This window comes from Harmonia axyridis, chromosome 2 (assembly GCF_914767665.1).
Source record: "Harmonia axyridis chromosome 2, icHarAxyr1.1, whole genome shotgun sequence".
Lineage (NCBI taxonomy): Eukaryota > Metazoa > Arthropoda > Insecta > Coleoptera > Coccinellidae > Harmonia > Harmonia axyridis.
The window spans coordinates 29,943,993-29,963,008 of record NC_059502.1 but is presented as its reverse complement, the minus strand read 5'-3'; the positions used below and the strand labels follow the sequence as shown (position 1 = coordinate 29,963,008).

Here is a 19,016-nt window from a genome sequence, read left to right as displayed (position 1 = left end):
ATAACAAACAGATCAGATGGAGCCCGTTGATATAACTTTGATATAATTTTTACACAATTAAATCATTGAGCGTTGTACATAATGGATATTCTTTCTGGGGGAGATATATCACCCTTATTCCCCTCTTGAGTACGCCACTGTGTTCTTCAACAACACATATTTCCAAGTATATTCTTTATATAATTGGAATCATCTCATTAAGATTATTTGTATCGTAAAAGTCATTCGAAGCAATGCATTATTCTTCGATATATTTATGTTTCTCACTGTATAACGGTCGATCAGTCAGTCGGTCAATAGTTGGATTGACCCAGACGGATTTCCTAGAGATAAGTACGCATTGAAACGATTCCGAAGAATGCAACGTGATCTAACTATCCATTGCCATCGGTTTTTTTTTTGACATACATTGGCGACACAATCTGATGGCAACAACAATGAATCAAACGAGGAATCAACTAGGTAGCCGTCAGCAGAGTAAATAATCATTGAAGCTTTTGTGGTACTTTTCAGTTTTTCTTATGATTCCGGAATTTTAACAACGAGAAGAAGTTATATAAATTTTTTGAATACATCAGAAATAATTCATTTAATGAAGAGATAGAGTATTTGTGAAAACTGTTCAAGATAGCATTTGATATAATCGATAGTGACCACAATTTTCATTTCTTGAAGTTATCGAACTACCAGTCTTGTGATATAGTGTCAAATATGATATCTCGATCTTTTAATAACTCTCCACCGGGATGGAAGTGGTACTTTAATTGCTGACATTTTTTAGTTTGTTACAAAAAAAAAACCTAATATAACTTTTAGGAATAAAAAGAAAAATTCTCTCAAGTTTTGCAACTATTTTGACAGGGTTAATCATAGAAGGAACGTTGAAGCAATATCAAAACATTTGTCATTTTGAAAATCAAACTCACATTGGTTTCTCCGTATCAGAATACTCTGAAAATTTAAACATTATATTTCAACTTTCTCACATGCAATGATTTTTCTGGATAGCTTCGCAGAGTTTTCACGATAGATTGTTGCTTTTCAATCAAAACGACTACTGAAAATATTCGCACTGAAGAGTCAGTGTATATAAGCCAAGAAAGTAATAATATGATAAGTTTGCTATAACTTATCATGTATCAAAAACTAGTAGTGCTTTATCTCAGCAAGCAGTTATTAAAATTTTCCAACGTCGCGTCGTGATAAATCGTTTGCAAATACCATGACATGTATGAATAGGTACTATGAATAGAGATGAATATCACTGAATATGAGAGACCTCTGATCAAGTATTACTGTTTTTTATCGCAGAATAATAATAACAAGTAATTAGAAGAAAGCGAATATATCATATAATATACATATATTCAAATAAAGATATAATATATATTATATGAAATCGAGAATGCTTGAAATATTTTAGCAAAATTCTGATTCTCTTGATTAGTGATAGGTACATGAAAAGAATACCTATTATGTTGGAATTTGACATCTAAAATAAATGTTCCATGAGTTCTCAGTGACAACTAATGAATAGAGTATTTTTCATCATAGGGGTCATGTATTCTTGCAGGAGCAAATTCGAAGCAGGAGAACTTTGCTTTGTTGCCGTTGCACTTATTTTGATGGCCCATATTTATTTAATTTCTACAAAATGGGAATTGATTTTAAATTAAATTAAATTTAATTTTCATTAATACTGCTATACTCATGTTTATCAGCATTCATATAAATTATAGATTCCTTAAGAATTTGAATGATTTATCACATGGAAATTTATCTTTACATTTATTTCTATCATACCATTACTAAAAGAAATGTACCTACGATATCATTGAAAGAACAATATCTAATATAAATTTCAATTATTCATATCAAAAGTCATATTTACAGAAAATCCCCGGGAAGATCTTTCTCTCATGTGTATAAGAATATTTAATGAATAATAATTTTCTTGCCTTATAGACAATAATCCATTCTACATGAGTTTAGAGTCCATGTTAATGAATAGCCTCATGATATTGGAAATTACGAACAAATTCCAAAACATTTCTGATGAGTATTGAACTTTATACTTTGGGCAGATATGTCATGTACTTTAGGATAATTTGCATTCACTATTTTCCCTATGGAAATTTAATATTTATTGGCAATCTATCATATATGTTTCATTTTCAATTTGTCAGAGAAGATAAGTTTAATTGAGAGGAACAGAGTTCCTCCAAAATTAGTTGAAGTAATCTCATATTTATAAATTGGATTGATGATTAAATAAAAAATGTAACAAGCATCATTTCAATGGTGGCCAGTTCAAATCTCTATTCGGAAAACAAGTTTCATCTAAACCACACGAGGCTTAATTATTTTCAAAGAAATTAAAATTTCTGAATGGAAATCTGAATATTCATAAAACACGGAAATTGATGTCGGATGTAGTTTATAGCATATCACTTCATTTCCGATATGAATTCAAAACAGCAGAAAAGAAAGTGAAAGATTTGCCTCTGCATCAAGTAGGCCAAGTTCATATTCTCATCTCCACTCTTGATCTCGTCCAAATTAAACATGGGAGTGTCATGAAAACGTAATTTCTTGTGTGACGATTCACTTAAAATTTTCACTTTAGCCTGAGGTATTATGATCTTTAACACTGACCTTGCATTAGCTAATCGACATAAAGGTTAGTGATGAGCATAAGATACTGATTTAATATTATCAATTTGTATATGTCCTAATCGAAACACGGAAAAATTGACATATATAGATACACCCATGAATCTTACTTTCTATATTATTTTTTTTAAATTAAAAAGATGCGTATAAATGTATGAATATTCGATTATTTCAGTCTTTACTTGACGCAATTCATCTTAATATCCTGAATGAAAACAATATTGAATTTCCACAATGTAAATGTTGAAATAAACAAGGTGTCTCAAAAGAATAATAATATGTAAAAAAACACAGGGGCAGCGTGAGTAATTTTGGAGCCTGAAGCAGAGAATTTTTCATGGCCTCCCTCATAACCAACCCCCCTCCTAAAAATAAAACAGCACCTGCTCCGATGATAATATAGAACTTTCTTGTTCCGATGAAGAATCTTGCGATCATGCATACAAAAATTAAATTCTAGTGAATGAAAATATTGAAATATTTCGACATATAATAATACATCAAGTGTTACAGACTTTTCAAGATTTTGAATAATATAAAACAGCAAAATAGAACAAATGCATTTACATAGGTCAAAAATATTGAAAAACACATAGTATAAACATAAAAATAATTGGGATAATAAAACATGGGAAGCTGCTGAAAACATTTGGCATTTTAAAGTAACAGTTTTGAATGCAAAATCGTAGGAATCTTTCATATGTTGAATGTGTGAACATCGACTTCCAAATAACTCGAAAGCGGAGGTTGTTGTTTGTCGTCTTTGTGGAATACATAATGCTTTTATTCCTCTTTCAATCAGGGTAATAGGGAATTCTGTTTATATTGGTCGGGCTGCCATGTGTTATTTATTATATAGGGACATAGTAAAGGCGCCTGGAGAATGGAGATTGTAGGGAATGACAAATGCAGCGGAGCGGAACAACCTTCTGTTGTTTTTAAGTATCAAAGATGAAATATGAAGAAGCGGCCAACAAACTTGGCCGAATTGCCGACCCTCAAATAGAGGTGCCTGAAACGGTCGCTTCACTGTCTCACCCAAAACGCCAACCCTGATATATAATAAGCAATATTATCACTTTGATAACAAAATGTTCATCAATTATGAAAATATATAATTTGGGAATGAATTTCTTTAAAATACTGTCATCCAATGACAGCTTGGAAGTATGTTCCGTGATGCCTCCTATTTCACGGTGAATATTTTATTTTAATTGGGCCAGGGAAGTTAGTTCACTAACGTAACCTTTAGATCCAAGGAAACCCAAAAGGCAAAAGTCCTTAGGAGTCGAATCAGGGCTGCGAGGGCCAATTAATGTCCCTTGTCCTGGAAATTAATTATCAAGGAATAATTTCACGAATTCGTGACAATGACACATTTGACATGTGAGAAGTTTCTCCATCCTGCTAGAACCATGTTATTTTGCTATGGCAGCTTTAGATCTTTAAGCAAAATTGGTGGAATGGAGAGGTCGGGATCATTACGAATAGATCGTTTAACCTGTTCCTCGTTCTCTTCCATTTGCGCGCCAGGCTTTTGGTTAATCTTATAATGAACACTCTCCTCATTTTTTCGTTTCTGAATGAGAGGAATGCTTGGTGCATCATTTAATTGACGAAAACCTCGAATGTTGGAGAAATTTATTCTAGCTTTAGTCGCAGAACATTTTGTCAATTGCGGGCACGCACGACGCGCGATCCGCTCTCGAGAATGCTCCATAGCGACTAAATTCTCCGGAGGCTACCGATTAACGTGTCACCCCCTGTCTTTCCGAATTATTGCGGTTACGTTGTGAGCTCAACAAAATATAAACTTTCTTTCAAGACGTACCTTGCATTGAATAGAAATACAATATGAGCAATAAGCCTGTATAACCGGAAACATCCATTCCATTAGCCTTTTCATTGACAATTAGTTATTCCTGTTGTTTGAAAACAATTGAAAGATTTGAGTATGTACATATATGTATATGGAGTTTTGTTTGTGGATTATTTTGAGGGTTTTTTCATTTACTGTTACTTGCACAAGATTGAATCCGAATTGAACTATTCTGAATTTCAACAAAATAATGAAATTTGCTTGACTCGGTAACATTGACAGTAATCCAATTACTCCAAGGATCCAAAGAATTGTCGTTTGACTGAAAATCTCTATCAATGATTATCCTTCTTTGCAGGAACTGAGATAGCTCAACTCCACATGCGCCATATTTTCATAAAGGCTGAATATTATATGAAACCACTTATGACCTTAACCGAATATCGAATTTCATCAAAATCAATTTGAACGAGAGACAAAGGATTCCTGTGAATTTCATGTTTTTGCATACGCAATATCTGTTGCTCCTAATACAAAATATCAACAAATTATAGTTACAATATAATTTTTTTCTTTTCAAATCTATCTGTGGTATTGCTGATTTTGATATTGGAGTTTTGCGTGAAGATAAAGGTTCATGCAAAATTTCATATTGATCTCTATACTAGTACCAACGAAAATTCAAGCAGAATATGAAAATTAAACCCTGATTTCAGTGGCATCATGAACATGAAATTGTAGATGTACGGTAGCAATTTCAATTGAAAGATCATTCAAGCAAAATATTGAAAGCATACCCAAAAATAACAGATTCGACTAGGATCAATTATTTTAGTATTTGTAAAACATCCATTCGAATGTTTATATCAAATCATCAGAACCACCTTATAACATATTATGAAATAACAGACAACGATAACGTCAGAGTGAATCACATCTCATTTTATATACCTATACCTAATATTCTGAGTGTAGTAGGCGCATGAATGAACAATAACTCAAATGCTTCAGATGCAAAGTCAGTATTTCTCTCGATTTGTCTCATCTTTCAGGAATTCATGGTATTTGGCTAAAGCCAAAATAGGGCAGAAGGAATAGTTATAGAAAATACGACTTCATTTGTGAATAAATGATAAATCATCCATGAAATTTGGTTTCTAAAATTATTTTTCCTTATATCAACTTATCGAAGGATGGACAGCATCAACGATTGAATTAATCGTAAAATATGAGATAGGATAATTATATACTAGAGTCAATAAAATTCGGACACGGCCAAAACTAAGGAAAAAATGGATATCGCTTATACTGTACGAGGAAAGTTTGTGAGATATCTCCTTTCGATCTTGTACATTGTACGTTGTTTCTTTGTTGGGTAAGGTATTAAAGCGTGTCCTCGCCATTCACTTTCCTTTCAATTCGTGACCGGATTCTGGTACCAGTGTTTAGTCGAATGCTATCTATTTTTGAGATTATTATTGGTCCGCAGTATATCTAAAGGTTTTTAACTGATTCAATATAGGTAGAGAAGGTGGACGGGTAAAAATATCGAAAATATGCAGTCGCCTTGATATGGTTCTCAAACGTGTGGTTACCAAAAAGAATTGATCACGCTTACTTAATCCTTTAATTTCGAAGGAAAAAATTTCAAAAAATTATTTTTTCCAAAAATGAGGAAAGTCTGGGACTATTTAGCGCTCCATCGTTCGTGTGTCAATCACATCCTTGGAGAATACATAACTGTACAGGGTGGGCAAATTTCGATGTTTTAGCACTACAACTTTTAAACCAGAGGAGATAGACGAAATCTGATACCCCATTCTCGTTCTCCTTTTCTGAGAAACTAATAATAATGATAATTTTGGGCCCTTCTTTTGTTTTCGAGTTATAAGCGAAAATTGAAAAAATGGCGATATCGAAAAACATTCATATCTCCGCTAATACTGATGATAAAGCTATGTAATTAAAACATTATACAGGCCCTTTTTACGTAGAATCCGGTGGCGTGCTCGTCTTTTCGAAAGGGTTTTTAATTACGAAGCTATGACCCAAAGTTATGTTTTTTAAATGAGAACACTAGATTTCTGTGCCATTTTTTGAAAGCTCTATTTTTCCTGATTTCAAAAATATATAACATCGTAGGGTTTGCATCAGAATGAATAACAGAAAATGGTCAAAAACCTTTTTTCATCTAACCATCCCAATATTTCTATGGTTTCAACTGTTGATGATCACGAAAAAATTGAGCTTTCTATAACAAGAGCAGTGTCCTTCTGTCAATCTGATTACTTCTATGCTTTTGACTCATTTCTACAAAATTCGAATGTAGATATATTTCAAAAAAATAGTTTCGAAAATATAAATGAACTCGGAGAAATTTTCCTAGGTTGTTTGAACACAGTTTCCAATATTCATCTATTGAATTCGGTGCGAAATATCGAGAAGATGTGTCGACTGTGCATTATGCAATTGTTGTCATTATTAGGTTCAATATTATTTCTTGTTTGTTCCCTTCGTAATTAAATTGTTGAGTTCAATTATATAATAATAATAATAATAATAATAATAATAGTAATTTATTTCAAACAGCCACATTTACATATACTATATGCGTTGTTTCATATGCTATTTAAAATTGATTGGTACTTGTGCATATTCATTCTGGAGACCTATGAAAATAATCTTCTGATACATCTATCTCATTACAACTCTTTCGATTGAAACATTCGATCTTGTGGATCTTTTCATTATTTCCAAGTCAATTTTTAGATAAAAATTTATAAAACAAATCTAGATTCGAATTCTGTAGAAATAAATGAAAATCATAGAAATAATCAGATTGGTGAAAGGACACTGCTCTTGTTATAAAAAGCTCAATTTTCTTGTGCTCATCAACAGTTGAAACCATTGAAATATTGGGATGGTTAGATAAAAAAAGGTTTTTGATTATTTTCTGTTATTTATTTTGATACAAACCCTACGATGTTATATATTTTTGAAATCAGGAAAAATTAAGCTTTCAAAAAATGGCACAGAAATATAGTGTTCCCATTTAAAAAAACATAACTTTGGGCCATAGCTTCGTAATTAAAAACCCTTTTGAAAAGACGAGCACGCCACTGGATTCTAAGTAAAAAAGTGCCTGTATAATGTTTTAATTACATAGCTTTATCATCAGTTTTAGCGGAGATATGAATGTTTTTCGATATCGCCATTTTTTCAATTTTCGCTTATAACTCGAAAACAAAAGAAGGTGCCCAAAATTATTATTATTATTAGTTTCTCAGAAAAAGAGACCGAGAATAGGGTATCAGATTTTGTCTATCTCCTCTGGTTTAAAATACGTCATTCAATAAGTCTGTGGTCGTGCACACAGATGGCACCGCTAGTTCCATCAATTTTTTCACCTCTCCACGATGGTGTATCTTAGGCAGAGATTGCTGGAGAGTCTAACTGAAGTCCACCAGCGACCCCGAGATGAACCACCAAAGCCCTGGAAGAGGGCGCACCTCGTAACTTGGCTCGAGAAAGTCTTGCCAAACTATTAGAAAAATGGATATAATCGAGTTTCGTGTATTGATAAAACAATGTACTTCTTTATGGAAAAAATTCTGTGCAAGCAAAATGGTGGCTTGATAAGTGTTACTCATACTTGATCCACTGACAACAACTGTCAAAAGGCACACCAGGGAAAGAAATTTGGCTTGGAGTGATTTTCGATTCCAAAGGAAAGACGAATCTCATAACACAAAAAGATTTGAAAAATTATAGGAACGTTGGAGTACATGCATCTCTATTACAGGTGACTATGTTGAAAAATAAGGTGGGAGTGGAAGTAAAGTGTTTTACTGATTAAACCTGGGACTTTTTGTGTGGGATGTTATATATGCTATCCAACCGATGATTGATGCATGAATGAACGATCGCTCAAAAAGACCTGACTTCACGTCAGTAATTTCCTTGTTTTTTTTCCGATATTCTTCTTCAAATTTCTATGATTCTGATGACGCGAATAACATGAAATTTTTCTTGGAGTTTGAAATAGTTATTCTTCAAATACACGCGAAAAAAATTGGGTATCTCTTTTCCATTATTCTTGTGAATTTTCTATGGGTCTCATTACGTATTCACTCGAAATTTTGCTTAACTTTTGAAAATGCTATTTCACATCTATGCACTGAATATCTCAACTCCGTCGGTTGTGAGGTCTCGAAAAGATGGGTAAATTTTTTTCTCTCCAACTTTTTCTCAATTTTTATCCAGTTCTGGTGAAGTGATTAACTTGAAATTTTAGATGCAGTTTGAAATTTCCATTTTGCATCTAAAAACAATTTCGCATTACGATAAAATCAGTAGGAAAACGGCCATATTTACGGAACCTCTTGTCGTATTTTGCCAATTAACGAATTCAATTTCGTTATTTAAAATTCGAACTAATCTTGCAGTCTGGACGGACAGAATCGAATTCTTAGACGGATTCGTCATCAACCATCACTGAGTCGAATCTTAACTGACACCATTACAGAAAATGGGATGAAATAAAACAGCGGTGGGTTCAGAGATCAGAGATCGAGCGCTAAAAAAAGATATCCTCCTTTAGGGATTACAACAAACAATTTTCCGGAGAGTTAACTTTTCAATTTCCAACCTCGGACACAACTGCCACCTTCTATTTATATCAAACAAACTGCAAGAACTGAGAGCGAAACGAGGGGAAATTTGAGTCCTCTCCTTGTTGTTTTTTTTTTACATTTTCAAGTCTATAATTATAATTCGATCTTGGTTTGCAAATGAAAGAATAATAGTATATTGTGCAACAAGTGAGGAAAGTCCTACTTTTCTCGCGAGTGTGGAAGTTTGTGGCACGAGCCTGAAAGGCGAGTGCCGTAAACACATGAGCGAGAAAAGGATTTTCCCCACATGTTGCACACTATAATACTTTTCCTACAACTGCACAAATTTCAATAATTCAAGTATTGGACTTGATTCAAATCAACATGGCCTTCGTTGACAGTATGTGCAAATTTATTGCGTTTCCATAGAAACGACTCAAAAGCCCAATTTCATTGGTCTACCAAGCGAGGTATGGGAAAAGTGCCGTGGGGAATAATATTTCCCACAATATGAGCAATACATAGTTTTGAAATTGAGTAAGCTGTGAAGAATACGCTACTTTCCATAGCAGTTGTAGGAAAACAAAATTATCTTTGTACAGCAAAAAGGGACAAATATATTTTTTGCAATTAAATGAATGAAAACGATATTTTTCAACTTCAACGATTGTATACCTCCCGCAATTGAGTTGCCAAATGTTTTATTTTTATTTTTCGATATATTCCATTGTTGAGAAGCAAGCGCGGTCCCAGGGGGGGTCAAGGGGGTCATGACACCCCCCACCCCCATTATAGAACCACCTAACACTTAATATGCGTTTCAAGCAATGTACGAAATGGTCCCACAAAAAACTTGAAGCCCATAACCGCGATCCCCCCAAAATTCAAGGCTAGGACCGCCCTTACTGAGAAGATGTTGAGAAAACAACAACTAGATACAGTTGCCTGTAGCAATAGTAGTGATACAAAATTTAAGCCTAAATTTCCTTTGTTGATGTACCAAATTCTCCCTCATCAGAATTATATATAATGAGAAAATGCACTAAACAGTTGAATTTCGTAGTGAATTCCAATATAATAATTACTCATACATCTCACAGATTACTCTACTCTATAGAGTTGACCACTATTGCCTAAATTTGGATGTAAAACACGCACCTTACCTTCTATTATTCCCCAGCTAATATATCTGAGAAGAACTACAATCTGCTTTCATTAACGACATATGTTGAATGAACGTAAATAAATGGTGGTAAATTCACATTCATCTTAATAAAGAACGGAACTACTTTCTCCTGTTTTCATTGAACTATCAACGATATCTCATGTGGGTTATCAATTGAATCGAAAAATACAGTGTATTTCATGAACACGAAGAGAGAAGTGAGCGAATCATCTGAATATGGAAGTGTGAGGAATGAAATTAGAAAACGCTAACAGTTTATGTGATTAGTGAAAAAATTAAAGCAATGTACCTACAGCAGTCTACTGTGGAATTGCGATTGATTTATGTTGTTCAGAGTGTCTGGACTTGATATAAATATATTTCAGTACCTGATACTTGGGTTGATATGTGGAAAAAAGATTTTCTGTGTCTACACAGATAAAAAGACAGCGACCATAATGGAGTTTGAGTTGTGGTTACCTTGGCAGTTAACAGGTAGTAAAGGTGCATAAAATAGTACCTTAAATAAGTATACAGCTGATTATCTTTATATTTTTTTCGGGATACCTTGAGAAAACTCGCCTTCCATTGCCGGACACTTATGACAGTTGATACCCCCTTCCAGACTAAACCCCTTAACATTGATAAATTATAATTAAACCTTCGTATGAAAGCTAAAATTTATATATGTTACTTGGGGACCTATGAAAAAATGTAACCCAAAGAGCCGGACAGTTTTGATGGGAATATTTAGGCATGACAATAAAAATGCATGCCCACATACTGCTTTAAAAGTGGCAGTGGTCCTGAATGAAGCTGGAATTTCAAGGTTCAACTATTCCATCGAACATCTATGGGGCCAACTGACAAGGCGAGTCAGAACTATGGTTCCATTGCCCAATAATCGACAAGAGCTCCGTGAAGAATATTTCACGAGGAATTTTCGAAGGCTCATCTAGGGATTCATCAAGCCAAGTAGCTTGATATTTTTACCAACTACTTGACTTGAATATCAAGCTCGTGAAAAATTACATACTTGAGCTTAATTTGACATGATTTTAGATATTTATTGCTTGACTTGATATCAAGCTACTTGAGCTTGATATGCACGTGTCGCACTACATATATTTCTGCAATTTCATGCGCGCTTAGACTAAATAAGGGGATTCCTCGAGCGCCGAGAGACTGAAGCATTCGCCAGTGTGACTTTATTAGAAGTTTTCTCACATTTCTATGAAATATATTGGTAGATTTTGGTAGTTTCAGAACTACTTGGACGAAATGGCCAAAGATTTCTGATCAACGCCAGCATCTTCAGCTCCTTTTGAAACACAATTTTCGAGAGCTGCTCTTACAGTTACAAAAACCCGCAATAGACAGATAGAAAATTATGAAATCAAACAAAGCCTAGAGGTTTTTTCAATATTAAGAAACTGTATTTTTATTAGTTTTTTTGCAAGGTTCTTTTCATTTTATCATTTTTTTATTGATGTGACACTACACAATAAAACTTAAAAATCAAGTAGCTTGATATGATTCAAGTACTTGATGAATAAATACCTGACTCGACTTGAGATTGAAAAACTACTACTAGCTTGAAAATCAAGCCAAGCCGTGAATCCCTAGACTCATCACGAGCTTACGAAGACGTCTACTGAAATTTTCATAGTAACGAAAATTTTGGTTTTCAGAATAAGCTAAATATTTTGTAACGTTACAATTGCCCATGAGACTCTAAGGACTAATTTCTAGGGGTGGTTTGGCTTATTTGGCAACAAAACTCCTACCCAGGTTTTTACAAATTTAATAAAATCAAAATATACAATGATCGATCCTTTTCACTCCAAACAAATAATAAAATAGAAACTTAACTTAAAACGATTTTAAATGAGCCACTCTGCCACTAGGATGGAACCTCTTCTGTATATTATCTTCAGCCTTCTGAACACCAATTCTTATCAGGAAGCTATAGTACTCCAGTCCTCATTCAACGAAGTTGGTGTGATAATGCCAGGTATTTCGCAGGAATTCTTTCAGATTCAGAGAGTAAAGTGGTCTAACATACGTACTATCCCAAATTCTGTATCTCAAGGAAGTAGTTCTTGATAATTTTCAATCCCAAGAAAGGTTCCTGTTCTAATCCCACGGGAGGTTTTCTTCGTTCTAATCCCACGGGAGGTTTTCTTCGTTCTAATCCCACGGGAGGTTTTCTTTGTTCTAATCCCACGGGAGGTTTTCTTCGTTCTAATCTCACGGGAGGTGCTTTGAGAAAATGAACAAAAATGATATCAGAATATGTTAACTGAATTTACAACTCCTTCTCGGATTTCTAACCAAGAAATTACAAAGAAATCATTACATTTATTATTAAATAAACCTGAGAAGGAGTTTTGCTGACATTATTTGACACAAAAAGAATTCTACCAAACCTGAAATACGTTTCGACAAGATGGATGACTCTAAAAAAAAACTACTGTTTCAAATTAAATTGATTCATTCTGGTGAGATTATTACTTGTTGAATACTAATATTCATGTTAACACTTACCGAGAATCCCGACACAATTCTCGCCGATAAATAAGATTCCGAGTCTCAAATTAAATTAATAATGACTGAAATCTAAATCTACCACTAAATCTACTTATTCTTGCTGGAGTCTCAATCATCATTGAAAATCCTTCAGAAAATTCTCTCCAGGAACGCGCATCTGCGATCCCACCGATAGTACCCGATTTGATACGATTAATTGACAAATTACCGCGTCTTCAAAAATTCCAGTAGCGTAACATGGAATGAAGCGTGCAAAATCGTTGCACACACCTCTCACCAGGAAAAAGAAAAAAAAATTTTTTTTTTCTTTATGTATGAATATCTCAAAAACAAAAATACTCGATGGCATCAGATCAAGCACAGCACGTCAAAAGAAAACATACTCCGACTTGTCAACTGGAGCAAATGATAAAAGTTATAATTAGTGTGATATATTACAAGGGAGAATTCCGCAAACGTACCATGTCTTACCCAAAACCTATCGAATGTAACCAATTTGAAATATGAAATGCCAAATATTATGACCAATTGCTGAAGGCAAGTTGAAAAAATATATATCGAACAAATAGTCAACCAAATTTAGAAACGACCTGAGCACTAAGGAAAAAGGAAATGAGGGAAAAAGTGAAACAGACTTCAGTTGCCTAAGGCTTCTCTCTAAAAAACGAAAGAGAGATGAGTGTAAAGGAGCTCAATGAGAACTTCTTTACACCCTAAATATTTAAATTACTCAGAGTTGAGTGAAAAGGTGAAACAGAAGTCGGTTGCTGAAGGCCTCTCTCTAAAAAACGAAAGAGGGATGAGGATACTTCACACTGATGTGAAATACCATCATCCTACCGATTCTGGAAAGTCATGCCCAAACGACCTATCGTCAAAAATCTCAATATTAATTTCAGCCACTGCTACTAGGAAGTAAACAGTGCTGCAGTTATATAAATGAAAACAAAAAAAACCGTCTCAACTAAACAAAAGTGAATGAATTTAAAAGGTGCCGTCGCACAACAAGAAAAATCTTCCTGGCACCCGAGACGAAGGTGAACCAGAAAGGGGGGGCATGGAAGATTTTTAGTTTGAGTCCAAAATTTTCAAAAATGACTCCATCATTCTATGTTTCTTGCATAGAACGATGTCAAATCCGATAATGAAACTAAATTGAGGTAAATCCAAAATTAGCAAATATAACGTCAAATCCGGTAATGAAACTAAATTGAGGTAAATCCAAAATTAGCAAATATAACGTCAAATCCGGTAATGAAAAGGTAAGGTAAAATCGATATTTATCGACCACGAAAAAATGCGATAACATTCGACAAAGTAGGTAAAAGATAATTAACGCCGTCTGTGAAAAATCAGCCATAAATGACTCAAAATAGTCAAATAATGTGTACAAAGATGTTCTGTACTGACGTGTATATGAATCAACTGAGCTCAAGGATTCACTTCCCTACCTCCCTCTCCATTGAAGTGATATAACTGAAAGTTCACAGCAACGTTAAGTTGGGCGCCAGCAAGTATATAACTTGCAACGATAACGATGAGATAAATGAAAATTGAAGGAAAAATGAGGAAACGGGATATTGCAACAGTACACAGAAAATAAGGAAAAACTGAATCTGTTCAGACCCAAAATAATAAATTTTTCCAAAGTATACTCTCAGTTACGCCAAAATCAATTTGCTCTGCATATCTAAAAGATACTTCAGTCAGATTAACTACAACTTTAAAGGTAAATATAAGTAGTATCCATACTACAACGATAAGATAAATAGTAGCCACCATAAACTAATAGTGGTACAACGATAAGCGATAATAGTAGCTATGCTACAAAGATACGATAATAGTAGCCACGCTACAAAGATACGATAATAGTAGCCACGCTACAAAGATACGAAGATAGTAGCTATGCTACAACGATAAGATAATAATTGTCAAAAAAATAAATGAAATAAATAAATAATGAATCTAAAAAGAAAAATATATAATCTGTGCATCTGGAGCAAATTAAGGAAGTAAAGGTTAAAGGCAAAAAGGAATTATTCATCATCGTCATCAGTTTTGTCAAAATCGGTAGAAACATAACCACGGGTCAGATCTAGTTTTATGTATTTGACATGGGAATTGCCAAGGTCAGTCCCGTTCAAGAAATCTGGATTATTCATTTTATCAGACAAAATAAACAAGAAAAACAATTATATGTAAATATACAGCTACGAAAAAATATATCACGACACGTGTGGTCAATCCGATACCAACGAAAAATATCAAAGACGAGACAAAAGAAAGAGAAAAAGTTAAACAAAGATAAATTATTACTTTAGAACTGAAAAGGTCGAAATGATAGGAGCAGTTGCCAAAATTTTCGGGCCTCACGTTGTTGCGCCAAAATGTGTAACGTTACAATTGCCCATGAGACTCTAAGGACTAATTTCTAGGGGTGGTTTGGCTTATTTGGCAACAAAACTCCTACCCAGGTTTTTACAAATTTAATAAAATCAAAATATACAATGATCGATCCTTTTCACTCCAAACAAATAATAAAATAGAAACTTAACTTAAAACGATTTTAAATGAGCCACTCTGCCACTAGGATGGAACCTCTTCTGTATATTATCTTCAGCCTTCTGAACACCAATTCTTATCAGGAAGCTATAGTACTCCAGTCCTCATTCAACGAAGTTGGTGTGATAATGCCAGGTATTTCGCAGGAATTCTTTCAGATTCAGAGAGTAAAGTGGTCTAACATACGTACTATCCCAAATTCTGTATCTCAAGGAAGTAGTTCTTGATAATTTTCAATCCCAAGAAAGGTTCCTGTTCTAATCCCACGGGAGGTTTTCTTCGTTCTAATCCCACGGGAGGTTTTCTTCGTTCTAATCCCACGGGAGGTTTTCTTTGTTCTAATCCCACGGGAGGTTTTCTTCGTTCTAATCTCACGGGAGGTGCTTTGAGAAAATGAACAAAAATGATATCAGAATATGTTAACTGAATTTACAACTCCTTCTCGGATTTCTAACCAAGAAATTACAAAGAAATCATTACATTTATTATTAAATAAACCTGAGAAGGAGTTTTGCTGACATTATTTGACACAAAAAGAATTCTACCAAACCTGAAATACGTTTCGACAAGATGGATGACTCTAAAAAAAAACTACTGTTTCAAATTAAATTGATTCATTCTGGTGAGATTATTACTTGTTGAATACTAATATTCATGTTAACACTTACCGAGAATCCCGACACAATTCTCGCCGATAAATAAGATTCCGAGTCTCAAATTAAATTAATAATGACTGAAATCTAAATCTACCACTAAATCTACTTATTCTTGCTGGAGTCTCAATCATCATTGAAAATCCTTCAGAAAATTCTCTCCAGGAACGCGCATCTGCGATCCCACCGATAGTACCCGATTTGATACGATTAATTGACAAATTACCGCGTCTTCAAAAATTCCAGTAGCGTAACATGGAATGAAGCGTGCAAAATCGTTGCAATTTTCATACAAATCGAATAAAAACTTTCATTTTTCTTCGGGCAATTCTCTTTTTCCTATCATTTGATATCATGATTCTCGTAAATATTTTAAGTAAGAAAGGTATTTAAACAGTAATGATCGAGTGATCCGTTTTTTCAGCTTGCTAGTGTATAAATGGACAGTACTAAATGTCCTACTATAGCTCTGCGCTCAGCAGTAAATTTTTAACCCTTTTTAATATCATTACACCATTGATCACTATCGGAGTAATCATCTTACTACAATCAATTTTCCATCCACCAATATTTTACCTTATAATTTTGACGACTCATAATTGTAACGAGTATACTTCTTATTTTATGCCTGAATAAATGTAATCTGCAATATTCTTTCATTCTCAAATAGAAGAATCATCAAGGAGTCACATTTTATTTCATTTATTCGACTTTAAATTTGAATATTCAAATTATTAGGCTCGCATTATCCAGAATATTTCAAATAATCAGGAAAAATAAGTCTGATAATAGGTACCTATTCTGTTTAGAAATCAGAATTAGTTCTGAGTTTTATGAAAAATATTGGAGACTCTGGAACTTTTAGGACGAAGAATTTGAAGTGAAAAAATATTATTTTTGATATCATGATATCGTTGAACGTTTTCGATTTTTTATTTGTATCCATGATTTTGAAACTTTATAATTCATGGATAGGATCCTTGGGAGAAAAAGTTGACAACAGATTTCGGAAACCAGTCATTTAGTTCAGATCGCATTCAATATGCAAGTAGCATTCAGTCTGATTTCCTGATCTGATGTAAATTTGTAATATCTCTGCGTAAGGAATTATAATAAGCGTCATAACACAAAAACGCAATCATAAAATATTCAACTACATGATGTAATAATATGAAATAACATATTGAAAATATAGGAAATTATTTCGTGGTAGGTCGATTTGTGAAAAAATGTCTATTTACTACACATCAATTCACTGCATATCTTGCTAATTATTGTATCTTCCAGTAGATACTGTTGTTCTCATTTGATATCGATCACTATGTACAATGAGAGACATTCCATTATCCATTAAACTTATTAATAATTCAAAATCAGAAATATTAAATATTTATCGTATGTATTATCCTGTCTTCCTTTACCCACCAAATTATCATGTCAACTTCCACCAAGCTAATATTCATGATCTTCTTCTGCATTCTTGATTTTCATTATAAAAATCAAATGGAGCTGTCTGATTCTAATACATTTCTGACTAGCTGCAAATTTCGAATGCTCTTTCAATATTCATATTGCTGATAGTCAAGAATAGAGTTGAAATCCGTTTAAATTAATTATCCACATATGCATGCATTTTTAATAGTTTTTCAGACATTCGGAATCGATTCGAGCTGCATCAATAATTTTCAAATTCATTAACCTTGTTCTTCTTTTTGTTTTGTTAATATATCTTATCTTGAACTAGATACTATACTAGGACACAATTTATTAGGGCACTATGTGAACTGTTTTGTGAACATCAGTGCTTTCACTATATTTTATTTTCTTCTGAGAGATTATGAAGTTTTTTACACTAAATAAAACAAAAACAGATTCAACAGATACAAATGAAGAAAGAATCGAGAATTGTGTATAGAAATACACATAGGAAATCGAATTCATGCAGGTTTTTTCGTTTTTTCATTTGTTTGAACGGAGGTTTGAACAAATAGTTTTTTTTTTTTTTGTTGCAGATGCATTTTCGAAGTGGATCGAATGGTTCGAGGTTAAAAATATAAGAACTAGTACCTACCACAATAAAAGTTCTTCGCAAGTAGTTCGCACGATTCGGATTGCCCAAAGAATTATGTTTTGATAACGTACCAACTTTTAGTTCATGGGAATTTAAAATTTTTTCAGATCAATTTGGAATTAAACATACAATATGTTCACCTCATCATCCAGAGACGAATTGTTCAGCAGAGTCAGCAGTTAACATAATGAAAATGATGGTATAAGGGACATAGATCTCATTTTGGATACTTTTCTATTGCATTATCGTAACACTAAACACAGGAAAGACACCGGAACAGCTATTTTTTGTCGAAATTTGATTTATTATTGCCATGAACTGCGGATGTTGTAAGAGAAAAACAAATTTGCCTGGAAAAACCTTAAGGAAAACAATCTTTTCTTAGGGTGAGATGGTGTGGGTCAAAGATTACCGTAAAAAAGCACTTAATTGGTGTGATGGATAGTATCATCAAGTACTAGGTGGAAAGACCTATATTGTAGAAGTATCAGATGGTGGTATCACAGGGAAAATACAAACTGCTCAATTGAAAAATAGTGTTTCTTGGCAAAATGTAATACCGCGATTGTCGTTGATAGACACTCCCTCTCTACCTACTTCAATTTTTTATATTGACAATAACTGTGAAACTTATAGAGATGAGTCTGCTTGAAGAAAAATTGTTAATTTTCATCTCATGTAATGCAGTATGCGAAATACAAAACCCATTTTTTGTTTATAAATGGGTTGCATGTCAGATTCTTGATATTTTTATTTGTTTTATTCTTCACAAAATAAAATGAAAGATGTATTTATTTTATTTTCGTTAATCATTATAGCTTTCAATCCAGATTGTAAATGTGAATATCCTCTTACACAGCATTTTTCATTTTCCTATTGTGGATCTGAGTAGTACTGAATACTCCTGCTG

The 19,016-nt window shown here is 33.5% G+C and overlaps 1 protein-coding gene across 1 annotated transcript in view; it reads right to left on the bottom strand.

Moving 5' to 3' along the window:
• LOC123672000 overlaps positions 1-947 on the bottom strand; it is a 34,528-nt gene extending 33,581 nt beyond the window's left edge. Inside the window, exon 1 of the mRNA XM_045605939.1 lies at positions 927-947. The gene's annotated coding sequence lies outside the window, so the exon portion shown is untranslated. The remainder of the gene's footprint in view (positions 1-926) is intronic.
• Positions 948-19,016: the final 18,069 nt, after the last annotated feature.